General features: G+C 41.5%; 1 protein-coding gene across 6 annotated transcripts in view; it reads left to right on the plus strand.

Annotated features, from left to right (window-relative positions):
• CSMD2 (CUB and Sushi multiple domains 2) overlaps positions 1-15,957 on the plus strand; it is a 645,703-nt gene that overhangs the window by 269,876 nt on the left and 359,870 nt on the right. The gene's annotated exons all lie outside the window — the stretch shown is intronic.

Consider the following 15,957-nt stretch of genomic DNA (forward strand, 5'->3'; position numbering starts at 1 on the left):
TGCTCTGAGTGAAGTCGTGCTTATTTCACAAGTTGTAGGCTGGGAGATGAAGTCACAAAGAGCTCATGCATAGCTGAGCAGGAACTCCCACTTGGGGGCTTTATTTAGATGTGCCCCAGCATTCCCTCCATCACTCTCTTGAACTGCCAGGAGAAGTTTCAGAGCTCAGCCTGGGGAGGAAGAAAAGGGCTCAGAGTTCAGATACATTCTTCTCTAGAGTATGTAGGTGAAAGCTGCTTTGTGCTTCACTTCCCCATCCCTTCCCCCTCTCCTATCCTCTGCCTGGAAGGCCCTGTGGGAAGAGGCCAGGATCTGGACTCAGATAAACCAAGTTCCACTGGGCAATCTTAGGCAAGTGACTAATCTTTCAGTGCTCCTAGCTGCAAAATAGATAGAATAGTGCCAAAAATGGTTCTTACAAGGTAAGTAGCACAGAGCAAGTGCTCAGTAATAGCTGCTCCCCCTCCCTTCTTATAAGTAATTTTAGCTCCCTTTCTGTTTTAATTTCTTTCCCCTCCTCTTCCATTCAGATTGTACCAGGCAGAGCTGTGACCCAGATGTTTCTAGTGATGTGGGAATTGGATGGATGGAAAGCATGATCTATTCACAGTCATAATCAAGCATCATCAATGTATTATACACATACTATTATGCTAGGAAATCCCATTAATCATTTTTGATAGGATAACATGAACCCTTTCACCAGACCTGTTTGCTCTTGAGCCTGTCTGCATTTGGTCATTCACCTCCTACAAATGCACTCAAGTTGGTGCTGAGGGTCCAGGGATGCCCAGCCTCACTTTCTGCTTCAAAATCACCCAACCAGACTCAGAGGGAAAGAAATTATTTTACTGAATTTGCTTACAGCAAAAAGTAAGCAGAACTTTAAAAGAATAAAGAGTATTAGTAGCACAATTTGCAATTGCAAAAATAAGAAACCAACCTAAGTGCCCATCAACCAACGAGTGGATAAAGAAAATGTGGTATATATACCCCATGGAATACTACTCAGCCATAAAAAGGAATGAAATAGTGTCTTTTGCAGCAACTTGGATGGAGCTGGAGGCCATTATTCTAAGAGAAGTAGCTCAGGAGTGGAAAACCAAATGCCATATGTTCTCACTTATAAGTGGGAGCTAAGCTATGAGGGTGCAAAGGCATAAGAGTGATATAATGGACTTTGGGGACTTGGAGGAGAAGATTGAGAGGGGGTTGAGGGGTAAAAGACTACATATTGGGTACAGGATACACTGCTCAGGTGATGGGTGCACTAAAATCTCAGAAATCACCACTAAAGAACATGTCCATGTAACCAAAAACCACCTGTACACCCAAAAACTACTGAAATGAAAAACAAATCAATCAATAAAAGTTTTTAATTTTGAAAGAATAGGCCAGGCACGGTGGCTCATGCCTGTAATCTCAGCACTTTGGGAGGCTGAGGCGGGCAGATCACGAGGTCAGGAGATCGAGACCATCCTGGCTAACATGGTGAAACTCCATCTCTACTAAAAATACAAAAAATTAGCCAGGCATGGTGGCAGGTGCCTGTAGTCCCAGCTACTCGGGAAGCTGAGGCAGGAGAATGGTGTGAACCCAGGAGGCAGAGCTTGCAGTGAGCAAAGATTGCTCCACTGCACTCCAGCCTGGACGACAGAGCCAGACTCCATCTCAAAAAAAAAGAAAAAAAGAATATGTATATTTTCTATATATATTTAGATCCCTACAAAAGCAGATGAGTATTATATTTTTTATTTCCATTGTAAACATAAAGCATGGTCATTAAAGAAAATTTAGAAAATTGAGAAAAACTGAATACAGAAACTCTATGTATGAACATTTTGATTCATTTCTTTTTTTTATAGGTATGGCTTTGTTTTGTTTTTAAAGAGCTGTGTTCATAGAGTATTGTGTGAGTGTGTGTGTATGTGTTTAAATATATATCCACTTTTTATTATAAGAGCAATTTATACCCTTTGTGAAAAATTCAAAGCATACCTGAGAGTACAGAATAAAATGTTAAAGTCGTCTATGTTAAATCCCTACCCTAATTCCACTGTCTTCCCTAAGCATTGTTAAGTTGGTGTATTAGTCTAGGCATTACACACACACATGTGCCGGCACACACGCGCACGCGCACACACACACACACACACACAGGATAGGAGGTGAAACATAAACATTATTCTACAGCTTGTTTTTATTCTCTTAAATGTCTATGTTACATATGTTTCAATGTCAGTATATATATATATATATATATATATCAGCCTCATTGTTTTTTAACAATTTCCCTAATAATTGCATTTTTCACTATTTCAAATAATGGTATAGTTAACATCATCATGAATATATCTCAGGGCACATTGGAGCATTAATAGGATAGCTTTCTTTAAAATAGAATTTCTGGATCAAAGTATACATTATTTTTAAATTTAGACTCTGCTAAAGTGTACCCCAGAAAGACTGCCAATTTCATGTTTCCATCAACCATGTATAACAGTGGCTATTTCCCTAACTCTTTTCCAAATTAAAGTTTAGTTTTTATCCATCTCAATGGGTGAAAAACATTCCTCCAATTATTAGTGTAGTTAATAATCTCTTCATATGTTCATGGTCACTTTTATTTTCTGGATTGCCTGTTCATATTCTTTACCCATTTTTCTATCAGGTCATGTTTGTTTTTCTTGTTCATTTATAGGAGCTCTTTGTATATTTTTAATATGTATTAAAATCAATATATGTTGTAAAAAGGATCCGTAGCATGTCTTTTAGCCTTACTTTATGGTCTCTCACAGCATAAGTTTTATTTTGTGTGTGTGTGTTGAAATCAGTTGATCTTGGCTGGGCGCGGTGGCTCACGCCTGTAATCCCAGCACTTTGGGAGGCTAAGGTGGGCAGATCACGAGGTCAGGAGATCGAGACTGTCCTGGCTAACATGGTGAAACTCCGTCTCTACTAAAAATACAAAACAAAATTAGCCGGGCGTGGTGGCGGGTGCCTGTAGTCCCAGCTACTAGGGAGGCTGAGGCAGGAGAATGGCATGAACCCGGGAGGCGGAGCTTGCAGTGAGCCGAGATTGCGCCACTGCACTCCAGCCTGGGTGACAGAGGGAGACTCCATCTCAACAACAACAACAACAACAACAACAACAACAACAACAACAATCAGTAGATCTCCTGATTTGATCACATAAAACTTCTCAGTTTTGTATCTTGGTTAGGAATACCTTCCTGCTTGGAAATTATAAAAATAGTCTTCTCTATTTATTCTGGAACTCTCAGAATTTTTATATTTTACATTTAGCTATTTAATCTGAGTGAATTATATTTTTGTACCAGGTTTGAGCTATAGATCTGGCTTTATTTTAGTTATAAATGAATAATGAATTAACTCCAAACCTGTCCTTTCTGATTTGAAATAGTCCTTTCATCATAAACTGAGTTCAGCTCTATTCGTGGATCTACGTCTGGACTTTCTCTTCTCTTTTATTTCTCTATTATTCTATTTCTGTGTCATAATTGTATCATTTGAATTTTGCCATAGCTTTGTAATAATTTTTGTTTTCTACCCAGAAAAGACCTCCTTCATTATTATTACTTTGAAAATATTTGTTGACAATTCTTGTGCGTTTACTTTTCCAGATGAATTTTAGAGTAAGTTTTTCAGATTTCCCCCAAAGAAATTTCACTGTGACTTTCGTTGGAATTTCACTGAATTTGTAGATTGATTTGGAGAGAATTAACATTTTTACAGTAGTGAATATTCCTATCCTGGACCATGGTATGCCTCTTATTTTCCAGGCCTTTTTTAATGATCTTGAATAAAATTTTATAGTTTTCATCACATAAGTCTAGTGAATTTCTTGTTAGATTTTTTTTCCTAGGTCCTTTTACAGTTTTTATTGTTATAGTGAATAGGGCCATTTTGTCATTGCATTTTTTTTCTAGTTGCTTATTGCTGGTAAATAAGAAAGCTATTGATTTCTGTACATTTCTTCTGTAACCAGCCATCTTACTGAACTCTCTCATCAGCCCTAATAGTTTTAAAGTTGATTATTTTAGATTTTCTAGATTAGACAATCATATTAGCTGCAAGTAATGTAATTTTATTTCTTCTTTCCCACATGGATGCTTTTTTTTTTTTTTTGGCTTCTTATATGGCTACTGCCTCCAGAATTATATTAAAGAGGAGTGATAGGTTTGGCAGCTCTAGGATTTCTGAATAAGAGGGACTTAAAGGCAAGCATAGTTTTTACTAAATTCTATATTACAGATGAATAAAAACAGCAAAATTAGTTCTAGAGTTTTTTTCTCCCATTATATAACATTGAGAAATTATGTGTTCTTCTTATTAAGTAGTGTTATTTTTTTTTATATCTGGAGTGATTTGGAAGGAGCTGATAGAGGTTGGAGAGGAAAGTTATCTAAATGGAAACCCCAATGGCTCTATCACACCATCGCTTGATGAGGCTAAATACAATTTTGTATCCTGATTATTCTGCACTTATAACATTAGCATTTTCTCTGTTATTATAAACCCTTGACCTCAAAATATTCCATTAAGTGGATATATCACAGCTTTCTTAACCATTCCTCTTTCTGTGAACATTTAGACCGTTCCTAGTTTATGTTATAAATATTGCTGCAAGGAACATTTTTGTGTGCAAAGCTTTTTTTTTCTGAATTTATGATTATTTCTTTAGGAGCAATTCCCAGAATGAATATTTTTTAAGATACTTGATTCTTATTGCCAAATTGTTTTCTAAAAGCATTTGATCATTTTACCCTGCCACAGTGTGTGAATGTCCGAGGAAACAGACCTTTTAAAATTAAGGATTATAAAATATGTCATAGAAGAAAGAGAATGGACTTTGGAGTCAAAGAGATGGGTTTGAATTCTGAGTCCTCCACTGAAAAATGGTCGTATTTAAATAAATTTAAAAAAAAAAAACCTCTGAATCTGTGTCCCCTTCTGTAAAATGTGCAGCTAATTCTTCTGCAGTCATGCTGAAGGCTGAGTGAGAACAAACTAGTGATGGCGCTCAACACAAAGTAGCTCTAAACAAATGGGAGTCACTTTCCCTTTATTTGGACTGTTTTCAGAGGTTTTATTTTCTTTTTTTTTTCTTTTTTTTTTTTTATTATACTTTAGGGTTTTAGGGTACATGTGCACAATGTGCAGGTTTGTTACATATGTATCCATGTGCCATGTTGATTTCCTGCACCCATTAACTCGTCATTTAGCATTAGGTGTATCTCCTAATGCTGTCCCTCCCCCCTCCCCCCACCCCACAACAGTCCCCAGAGTGTGATGTTCCCCTTCCTGTGTCCATGAGTTCTCATTGTTCAATTCCCACCTATGAGTGAGAACATGCGGTGTTTGGTTTTTTGTCCTTGCGATAGTTTACTGAGAATGATGTTTTCCAGTTTCATCCATGTCCCTACAAAGGACACGAACTCATCATTTTTTATGGCTGCATAGTATTCCATGGTGTATATGTGCCACATTTTCTTAATCCAGTCTATCGTTGTTGGACATTTGGGTTGGTTCCAACTCTTTGCTATTGTGAATAGTGCCTCAATAAACATACGTGTGCATGTGTCTTTATAGCAGCATGATTTATAGTCCTTTGGGTATATACCCAGTAATGGGATGGCTGGGTCAAATGGTATTTCTAGTTCTAGATCCCTGAGGAATCGCCACACTGACTTCCACAATGGTTGAACTAGTTTACAGTCCCACCAACAGTGTAAAAGTGTTCCTATTTCTCCACATCCTCTCCAGCACCTGTTGTTTCCTGCTTTTTTAATGATGGCCATTCTAACTCGTGTGAGATGGTATCTCACTATGGTTTTGATTTGCATTTCTCTGATGGCCAGTGATGAGGAGCATTTCTTCATGTGTTTTTTGGCTGCATAAATGTCTTCTTTTGAGAAGTGTCTGTTCATGTCCTCTGCCCACTTTTTGATGGGGTTGTTTGTTTTTTTCTTGTAAATTTGTTTGAGTTCATTGTAGATTCTGGATATTAGCCCTTTGTCAGATGAGTAGGTTGCAAAAATTTTCTCCCATTGTGTAGGTTGCCTGTTCACTCTGATGATAGTTTCTTTTGCTGTGCAGAAGCTCTTTAGTTTAATGAGATCCCATTTGTCGATTTTGGCTTTTGTTGCCATTGCTTTTGGTGTTTTAGACATGAAGTCCTTGCCCACGCCTATGTCCTGAATGGTATTGCCTAGGTTTTCTTGTAGGATTTTAATGGTTTTAGGTCTAACATATAAGTCTTTAATCCATCTTGAATTAATTTTTGTATAAGGTGTAAGGAAGGGATCCAGTTGCAGCTTTCTACATATGGCTAGCCAGTTTTCCCAGCACCATTTATTAAATAGGGAATCCTTTCCCCATTTCTTGTTTTTGTCAGGTTTGTCAAAGATCAGATAGTTGTAGCTATGCGGCATCATTTCTGAGGGCTCTGTTCTGTTCCATTGATCTATGTCTCTGTTGTGGTACCAGTACCATGCTGTTTTGGTTACTGTAGCCTTGTAGTATAGTTTAAAGTCAGGTAGCGTGATGCCTCCAGCTTTGTACTTTTGGCTTAGGATTGACTTGGCGATGAGGGCTCTTTTTTGGTTCCATATGAACTTTAAAGTAGTTTTTTCCAATTCTGTGAAGAAAGTCATTGGTAGCTTGATGGGGATGGCATTGAATCTATAAATTACCTTGGGCAGTATGGCCATTTTCACGATATTGATTCTTCCAACCCATGAGCATGGAATGTTCTTCCATTTGTTTGTATCCTCTTTTATTTCATTGAGCAGTGGTTTGTAGTTCTCCTTGAAGAGGTCCTTCACATCCCTTGTAAGTTGGATTCCTAGGTATTTTATTCTCTTTGAAGCAATTGTGAATGGGAGTTCACTCATGATTTGGCTCTCTGTTTGTCAGTGATTGGTGTACAAGAATGCTTGTGATTTTTGTACATTAATTTTGTATCCTGAGACTTTGCTGAAGTTGCTAATCAGCTTAAGGAGATTTTGGGCTGAGACAATGGGGTTTTCTAGATATACAATCATGTCATCTGCAAACAGGGACAATTTGACTTCCTCTTTTCCTAATTGAATACCCTTTATTTCCTTCTCCTGCCTGATTGCTCTGGCCAGAACTTCCAGCACTATGTTGAATAGGAGCGGTGAGAGAGGGCATCCCTGTCTTGTGCCAGTTTTCAGGGGGAATGCTTCCAGTTTTTGCCCATTCAGTATGATATTGGCTGTGGATTTGTTGTAGATAGCTCTTATTATTTTGAGATACGTCCCATCAATACCTAATTTATTGAGAGTTTTTAGCATGAAGGGTTGTTGAATTTTGTCAAAGGCCTTTTCTGCATCTATTGAGATAATCATGTGGTTTTTGTCTTTGGTTCTGTTTATATGCTGGATTACATTTATTGATTTGTGTATGTTGAACCAGCCTTGCATCCCAGGGATGAAGCCCACTTGATCATGGTGGATAAGCTTTTTGATGTGCTGCTGGATTCGGTTTGCCAGTATTTTATTGAGGATTTTTGCATCAATGTTCATCAAGGATATTGGTCTGAAATTCTCTTTTTTGGTTATGTCTCTGCCAGGTTTTGGTATCAGGACGATGCTGGCTTCGTAAAATGTGTTAGGGAGGATTCCCTGTTTTTCTATCGATTGGAATAGTTTCAGAAGGAATGGTACCAGTTCCTCCTTGTACCTCTGGTAGAATTCAGCTGTGAATCCATCAGGTCCTGGACTCTTTTTGGTTGGTAAGCTATTGATTATTGCCACAATTTCAGAACCTGTTATTGGTCTATTCAGAGATTCAACTTCTTCCTGGTTTAGTCTTGGGAGGGTGTATTTGTCGAGGAATTTATCCATTTCTTCTAGATTTTCTAGTTTATTTGCATAGAGGTGTTTGTAGTATTCTCTGATGGTAGATTGTATTTCTGTGGGATCGGTGGTGATATCCCCTTTTTCGTTTTTTATTGCATCTATTTGATTCTTCTCTCTTTTCTTCTTTATTAGTCTTGCTAGCGGTCCATCAATTTTGTTGATCTTTTCAAAAAACCAGCTCCTGGATTCATTACTTTTTTGAAGGGTTTTTTGTGTCTCTATTTCCTTCAGTTCTGCTCTGATTTTAGTTATTTCTAGCCTTCTGCTAGCTTTTGAATGTGTTTGCTCTTGCTTTTCTAGTTCTTTTAATTGTGATGTTAGGGTGTCAATTTTGGATCTTTCCTGCTTTCTCTTGTGGGCATTTAGTGCTATAAATTTCCCTCTACACACTGCTTTGAACGTGTCCCAGAGATTCTGGTATGTTGTGTCTTTGTTCTTGTTGGTTTCAAAGAACATCTTTATTTCTGCCTTCATTTCATTATGTACCCAATAGTCATTCAGGAGCAGGTTGTTCAGTTTCCATGTAGTTGAGCGGTTTTGACTGAGTTTCTTAATCCTGAGTTCTAGTTTGATTGCACTGTGGTCTGAGAGACAGTTTGTTATAATCTCTGTTCTTTTACATTTGCTGAGAAGAGCTTTACTTCCAACTATGTGGTCAATTTTGGAATAGGTGTGGTGTGGTGCTGAAAAAAATGTATATTCTGTTGATTTGGGGTGGAGAGTTCTGTAGATGTCTATTAGGTCCACTTTATATAGAGCTGAGTTCAATTCCTGGATATCCTTGTTAACTTTCTGTCTCGTTGATCTGTCTAATGCTGACAGTGGGGTGTTAAAATCTCCCATTATTATTGTGTGGGAGTTTAAGTCCCTTTGTAGGTCACTGAGGACTTGCTTTATGAATCTGGGTGCTCCTGTGTTGGGTGCATATATATTTAGGATAGTTAGCTCTTCTTGTTGAATTGATCCCTTTACCATTATATAATGGCCTTCTTTGTCTCTTTTGATCTTTGTTGGTTTAAAGTCTATTTTATCAGAGACTAGGATTGCAACCCCTGCCTTTTTTTGTTTTCCAGTTGCTTGATAGATCTTCCTCCATGCCTTTATTTTGAGTCTATGTGTGTCTCTGCACGTGAGATGGGTTTCCTGAATACAGCACACTGATGGGTCCTGACTCCTTATCCAGTTTGCCAGTCTGTGTCTTTTGATTGGAGCATTTAGCCCATTTACATTTAACGTGAATATTGTTATGTGTGAATCTGATCCTGTCATTATGATGTTAGTTGGTTATTTTGCTCGTTAGTTGCTATAGTTTCTTCCTAGCCTCGATGGTCTTTACAATTTGGCATGTTTTTGCAGGGGCTGGTACCGGTTGTTCCTTTCCATGTTTAGTGCTTCCTTCAGGAGCTCTTTTAGGGCAGGCCTGGTGGTGACAAAATCACTCAGCGTTTGCTTGTCTGTAAAGTATTTTATTTCTCCTTCACTTATGAAGCTTAGTTTGGCGGGATAGGAAATTCTGGGTTGAAAATTCTTTTCTTTAAGAATGTTGAATATCGGCCCCCACTCTCTTCTGGCTTGTAGAGTTTCTGCTGAGAGATCAGCTGTTAGTCTGATGGGCTTCCCTTTGTGGGTAACCCGACCTTTCTCTCTGGCTGCCCTTAACATTTTTTCCTTCATTTCCACTTTGGTGAATCTGACAATTATGTGTCTTGGAGTTGCCCTTCTCGAGGAGTATCTTTGTGGCGTTCTCTGTATTTCCTGAATCTGAATGCTGGCCTGCCTTGCTAGATTGGGGAAGTTCTCCTGGATAATATCTTGCAGAGTGTTTTCCAACTTGGTTCCATTCTCCCCATCATTTTCAGGTACACCAATCAGACGTAGGTTTGGTCTTTTCACATAGTCCCAAATTTCTTGGAGGCTTTGTTCATTTCTTTTTATTCTTTTTTCTCTAAACTTCCCTTCTCTCTTCATTTCATTCATTTCATCTTCTATCAGCGATACCCTTTCTTCCAGTTGATCGCATCTGCTACTGAGGCTTCTGCATTCTTCGTGTAGTTCTTGAAACTTGGCTTTCAGCTCCATCATCTCCTTTAAGCCCTTCTCTCCATTGGTTATTCTAGTTATCCATTTTTCTAATTTTTTTTCAAAGTTTTTAACTTCTTTGCTATTGTTTTGAATTTCCTCTCGTAGCACAGAGTAGTTTGATCGTCTGAAACCTTCTTCTCTCAACTCATCAAAGTCATCCTCCATCCAGCTTTGTTCCGTTGCTGGTGAGGAACTGCGTTCCTTTGGAGGAGGAGAGGTGCTCTGTTTTTTAGAGTTTCCAGTTTTTTTGGTCTGTTTTTTCCCCATCTTTGTGGTTTTGTCTACTTTTTGTCTTCGATGATGGTGATGTACAGATGGGTTTTTGGTGTGGATGTCCTTTCTGTTTGTTAATTTTCCTTCTACCAGACAAGACCCTCAGCTGCAGGTCTGTTGGAGTTTACTAGAGGTCCACTCCAGACCCTGTTTGGCTGGGTGTCAGCACCGGTGGCTGCAGAACAGCGGATTTTCGTGAGACCACAAATTCAGCTGTCTGATAGTTCCTCTGAAAGTTTTGTCTCAGAGGAGTACCTGGTTGAATGAGGTGTTAGTCTGTCCCTACTGGGGGGATGCCTCCCAGTTAGGCTGCTCAGGGGTGAGGGACCCACTTTAGGAGGCAGTCTGTCCGTTCTCACATCTCCAGCTGCGTGCTGGAAGAACCACTACTCTCTTCAAAGCTGTCAGTCAGACAGGGACATTTAAGGCTGTGGAGGTTCTTGCTGAGTTTTTGGTTGTCTGTGCCCTGCCCCCAGAGGTGGAGCCTACAGAGGCAGGCAGGCCTCCTTGAGCTGTGGTGGGCTCCACCCAGTTCGAGCTTCCTGGCTGCTTTGTTTACCTAAGCAAGCCTGGGCAATGGCGGGCGCCCCTCCCCCAGCCTCGTTGCCACCTTGCAGCGTGATCTCAGACTGCTGTGCTAGCAATCAGCGAGACTCCGTGGGCATAGGACCCTCCGAGCCAGGTGCGGGACACAATCTCCTAGTGTGCCGTTTTCCAGGCCCGTTGGAAAAGCGCAGTATTAGGACGGGACTGACCCGATATTCCAGGTGCCGTCTGTTTCCCCTTTCTTTGACTAGGAAAGGGAACTCCCTGACCCCTTGCGCTTCCCGAGTGAGGCAATGCCTCGCCCTGCTTCGGCTCGCGCACAGTGCGCTTCACCGACTGTCCTGAACCCACTGTTAGGCACTCCCTAGTGAGATGAAACCGGTACCTCAAGCAGAAATGCAGAAATCACCCGTCTTCTGTGTCGCTGGGGCTGGGAGCTGGAGACCGGAGCTGTTCCTATTCGGCCATCTTCCAGAGGTTTTATTTTCTAAACAGCTTTGGAGACTTCCCCTGAAAAACATGCTGCAATTAGGAATGACTTCTGTCCCTTAGCCGAGGCCTGTCTGCCAAGGGGAAACCCTTTCCTACGGCTGGCTGCTGGCCCCAGCTGTAAGCTCTGAGGTCTGTTATGCAGGAGAATTTCCCATCGGCTGCCCACTGTGCCCCACGCTGTGGGCAGGCCACTCATGAACCTCTGCTCTGTGCTGGGGCAGAGGAATGAGCAGCACTCAGCATTCCCGGTGAAAACAGTGGCTGGGGGCTTCCATAGAGGCCATCAGCTTCTCCCCTGATTCCCTAACTGGATTCTTCTTTTCTGATATTGCACAGAGCAGGGTGGTTGTCATCTGCTCCCATCTCTTGGTTGCCAAGTCCTGCCAGTTCTGCCTCCTAAGTATCTTTCTAATTTTTCCCTTTCTCTGCAACACCAGTACCCCCGACTTTGTTCAGGTGCTCTCACACCTGGAACACGGAAGCAGCCTCCTGCTTCTCTCCAGAATTTCTCCCTCCTGCCCATCCTCTATTCTGGTCCAGTGTGACCTTTCTAAACCAAATCTGGCTGTGCTGTTTCCTTGCTGAAAACCCTTTGATGGCTCCTGTTACCCATGGAATATAGTCCAGAGCCTTAGCTCCGCATCCAGTGTCCTCTAGCTGTCTGTCACTCCTAAGTTGTACGTTGCACTCATGCATTCTTTTATTCAGGACACATTTATTAAGTATCAGCGACCAGACTAGGTATTGGAATTATAATTATTATCTGTTTCGAGCTAACCAGTGCAGAATAAGAACTGTATTCACTAACACTTTTTGCACCCTTTCTAGGCACTTTGGGGCCAGGCTAAGCACTTGATAGGCATAATCTCTCTTAACCCTTTTAATAACCCTATGAGGCTGGTATTATTTTTATTCCCCTTTGACACATGAGGAAATCGAGCCCAGAAAGTTAACCTAGCCTGCCCAAGATGGCTCAGCTAGGAAGTAACAGAGCCAAGACTTTGTCTCCCAAGCCCATGCTCTTAACCACTCAATCCCAATTTCTTTCATATATATTAGGCCTGAGAATACCTATTAGACTAAACTGGTGGTATCGTTCTCCATACAGATATTTTGTAAGAAATGTGTGCACAGAATTCATACTACTTATAAAGCTTGCTGCCAACCAGACACTGGCATAGGAATTTGGCAGATTCTTCTCCTAAGTGCTCCAGGGCTGACCACAAGATTCCTGCCTTGAACCCCAGATCCCAGAACCCCCATTCCTGCTTCCTCATGTGGTACCCATGCCTGGGTTAGTTATAATTTCCCAGGAGGGGCCTCTGCGTTTCTCTCTGGACCAGCCCTATGGGGTGCATGGTGGGCACTCAATAATTGCACTGAATTAAATCGGATTGAATTGAACCAAACTGAATTCACAAGCAGATATTCTCCAGCAGTAGCTGGGATTTAAGTTCATTGTCTTAATCATCTTGTGGTAGATTGCATTGCCTCCTCTATAAGCCAGACTAAGCACTTAGGTTTTTGAGAATAGTATATCTTAAGGGGTTTCCATTCAAGCAGGGTAGCTCTTCTGGATAGGCCACTGGAAATTGGTCTGAGTTGTGCGTGTTCTTTGACATAGTTTTCTGATATGTCTCAGAAGTCAAACAATGTGGGCTTAAGAATCATCTGTACTGCTTACACTGCTGCGTGACTGCATGACCTTGGGCAAGCTACTTAACCTCTCTGGGTCTCTGGTTCTTCATCTGTCTGTCCCATCAGGATACTGTGAGAATTAAAGTGAGAAATTTAATGTGAACTCTTACTATGCACAATGCATAGTAACAGAACACAGCTTTTGACAATAATTGTAACAGTTGTTTTTCTTTCCCTGTCTCTCCTGTCCATGCTGAATTGGACAGTGAGCTGGATTGGGAGCAGGGACAATAAGGAAATGACAGAGGCAGAAATCAGAAAGCATGGTCTTCAGTGGGGCTCGGTCAGCCTAGGGCTCTGGACGAAGGGGGAATTCTTAGCTTCTATGCCTGGGAAAGTACCTGAAGGATATGGAAAGTTGAGAGAGGATGAGCCTGGAGAGATAGATGGAGGCCAGATGACTTGTATTTTATTCTGAAGGCAATAGGAAGCCGCTGGAAGGTTTACAGCAGGAGAGTAACATTATCAGCTTTGCATTTTTGAAAGACCACCCTGGCTGCTGCTGGAGAACAGGATGGAAGGATGGATGCAGGCACAGACACAAGCTGCTCATTGTTGCAGTTGCCCAGGTGAGAGATGATGAGGCCTGAATTAACACAGACAGTATTAGTGGAGACTGAGAGAAGGGAGGGATTTAACAGACTTAAAAACAGCATCATTTGGTTAGCAATGCAATTAACCTGAGGGACGAAGCAGGAGGAGGAATAAGATGGCTGTCAGCCCTTGGTTTGAGTGCCAGTGTGTGGGATGACAGGAAGTGGCAAAAGGGGTGACGGCATCTTAAGTTTGAGGTGCTCCTGGGACACCAGAGGTAGATGGATGTAAGGATCTAAAGTTTTGGGGGAGGAGTAAAGGTTGAAAATAGATGTCTGGGAGCCATCAGCTTAGGTGTGAGGAGAGACCTTACAACTGGGACTCAACAGGGAAAAAGGGAGGATGAGAGGACAAGAGGACAAGCAGAATAAATTAGAGTGTTAGGACTTCCAGGGAGCCTAGACTCATCCACTAGAGAGGGTGGGCATGGAGTTGATTGCGCTGACATCCAGCATGTCAGGGAAAGGCCTGGGAATTCCACTGTGTGTCTGCTATGGTCATGGGAGGCCCTCTAGCTTCCTGCCTGGCCTAGAGAGTCCCCTGAATTCCAATCTGTTACACTGGCCCATGAACCCCAGCCCTGCCCTGCCCACCTTCTCCTCCTTCTAGGGCTGACCCTCTCCTTCAGGTTATATTGAAGAGCCCTAGTCTTCATTGGCCTTTCCCAATCTCTTCCAAGTTCCACACTCCAAATTCCATAAGAGGGAAGGCTTCTATCTGAGAGTGAGCAAAAGAGACACCTTGAAAGTGGGGCCTTGTTTCCCAATTCAAGGCATGTGTCCCAGGGATCATATGGGTCCTTGACCGTAGACTCCCTGAGAAGGCTTGGAGAGTTCCCATATGTGTTAAGGCCTTCTGACTTCTTGGCTCCATGGATACTTCTCTGAACTAAGCAAATGAAAGTGTCTAGATTTCACACTCACCGACTATAACTCGGTTGATTAGGAGTTGATCCAGACATCTACATTTTCAATACTCACCCTAGGCTATCTCGATGCAACTAGTCAGAGACCACCTTGGAGAAATACTGACTTAAAAAAAAAAGGCAACTGTGAGGGGACCTAACATCTAACAACCATCCACAATTTGCCCTACTATCGACATTTCATTTAGTCCTCACTAAATGAGGTGAGGTAAATGTGTCGTCATTTATTCTAGAGGAAATCATCTGAGGCTCGGAGATATTTAGCAACTTGCCCAACTACACACAGCTGGTTGCTGGCAGATTCAAAATTGGAAACCCAGGTCTTTTTTACTCCACAGCCTAAGACATATACCAATATATCACATACTGAGAGGAAAATGGCACCTGTTTTTGGGTAGCTAAATGTCCATTCTGTGGAAGAAAGTTTAAATAACTGACAGAAACCGAACCAATGGGTAGTTGCAGGAGTCAAACCTTGACTCAGTGCAAAGATCTTTGTAATAAAATGGAATAGCTTCCTTGGGGAGACCACTGGAAGAGTCAAGGAGGGGCTGGACAAGCACCAGCTGGAGGTGTGGTAGAGAGAATTTATGAAGTAGGCTGGAGTACGTGACTCTGAATCCCTTTGAAGCCTGTGATGTCTAAGATATGGAGCTTTGAGAACTTGATTGCCTGAATTTGGTGCTCCTGTTGGCTCTAGACTGCATCCGTAGCCACGAAGGGAAGAAAAGGAGGAAGAGAAAGGAAGGAAGGAAGGAACAATGGAAGGAAGAAAGGAAAGGGGGAAGTTAGCTAGTAAATTCAAGCTATGAGGATTGAGAAAACTATGGATCCTGAATCTTCTAGTCTTTATTGAGTAATTTCTTAATTAGGAAACAACTGAGAAAGCATGCTGTGACCTCAAAGAGATAGGCATCTCCATTTTCCTTTATGGATGATTGAAGTGTATGCCCAGTGTTGACCTCTGCAGTGAACTCAGGGCATTAATGGGGAATCCTCCTTGAACCAAATCTGAGAGAAACAGGCAAGTTTTCACTTGTGCCCTTATCACTAATGCCAGCCTAATGCCCAATTCTACAAAGGATGAACAGTCAATAGAAAGGTAGATATGTTTCATTTCTCTTTGGTCTGAACATTCTCAAGTGGGAAGAGTCATGACATAGGCAGCTTTAGAGAAAGTATGAAATTACAGATGTTGTCCATTGACAGCCTGACCTTTGAAGCTGTCTCATTAGACCATCAATCTTCACCTAAGTCACTTTCAGTCCTCCAGACTCAATTACCTCTGGCCACCCCACTCCCATCTCCCCACTGAAGTTCTGCCATAGCCCCGTGGATACTAGTAGTCACATTTGACTCCAGTTCTCCATTCATAGCTGTTTAATCTTAGACAAGTCACTGAACCTCTTAGAACTTCATGTCCCGTTGGTGGGATTATAA

The sequence above is a fragment of the Symphalangus syndactylus genome, chromosome 12, assembly GCF_028878055.3.
Source record: "Symphalangus syndactylus isolate Jambi chromosome 12, NHGRI_mSymSyn1-v2.1_pri, whole genome shotgun sequence".
In the NCBI taxonomy this organism is placed as follows: domain Eukaryota; kingdom Metazoa; phylum Chordata; class Mammalia; order Primates; family Hylobatidae; genus Symphalangus; species Symphalangus syndactylus.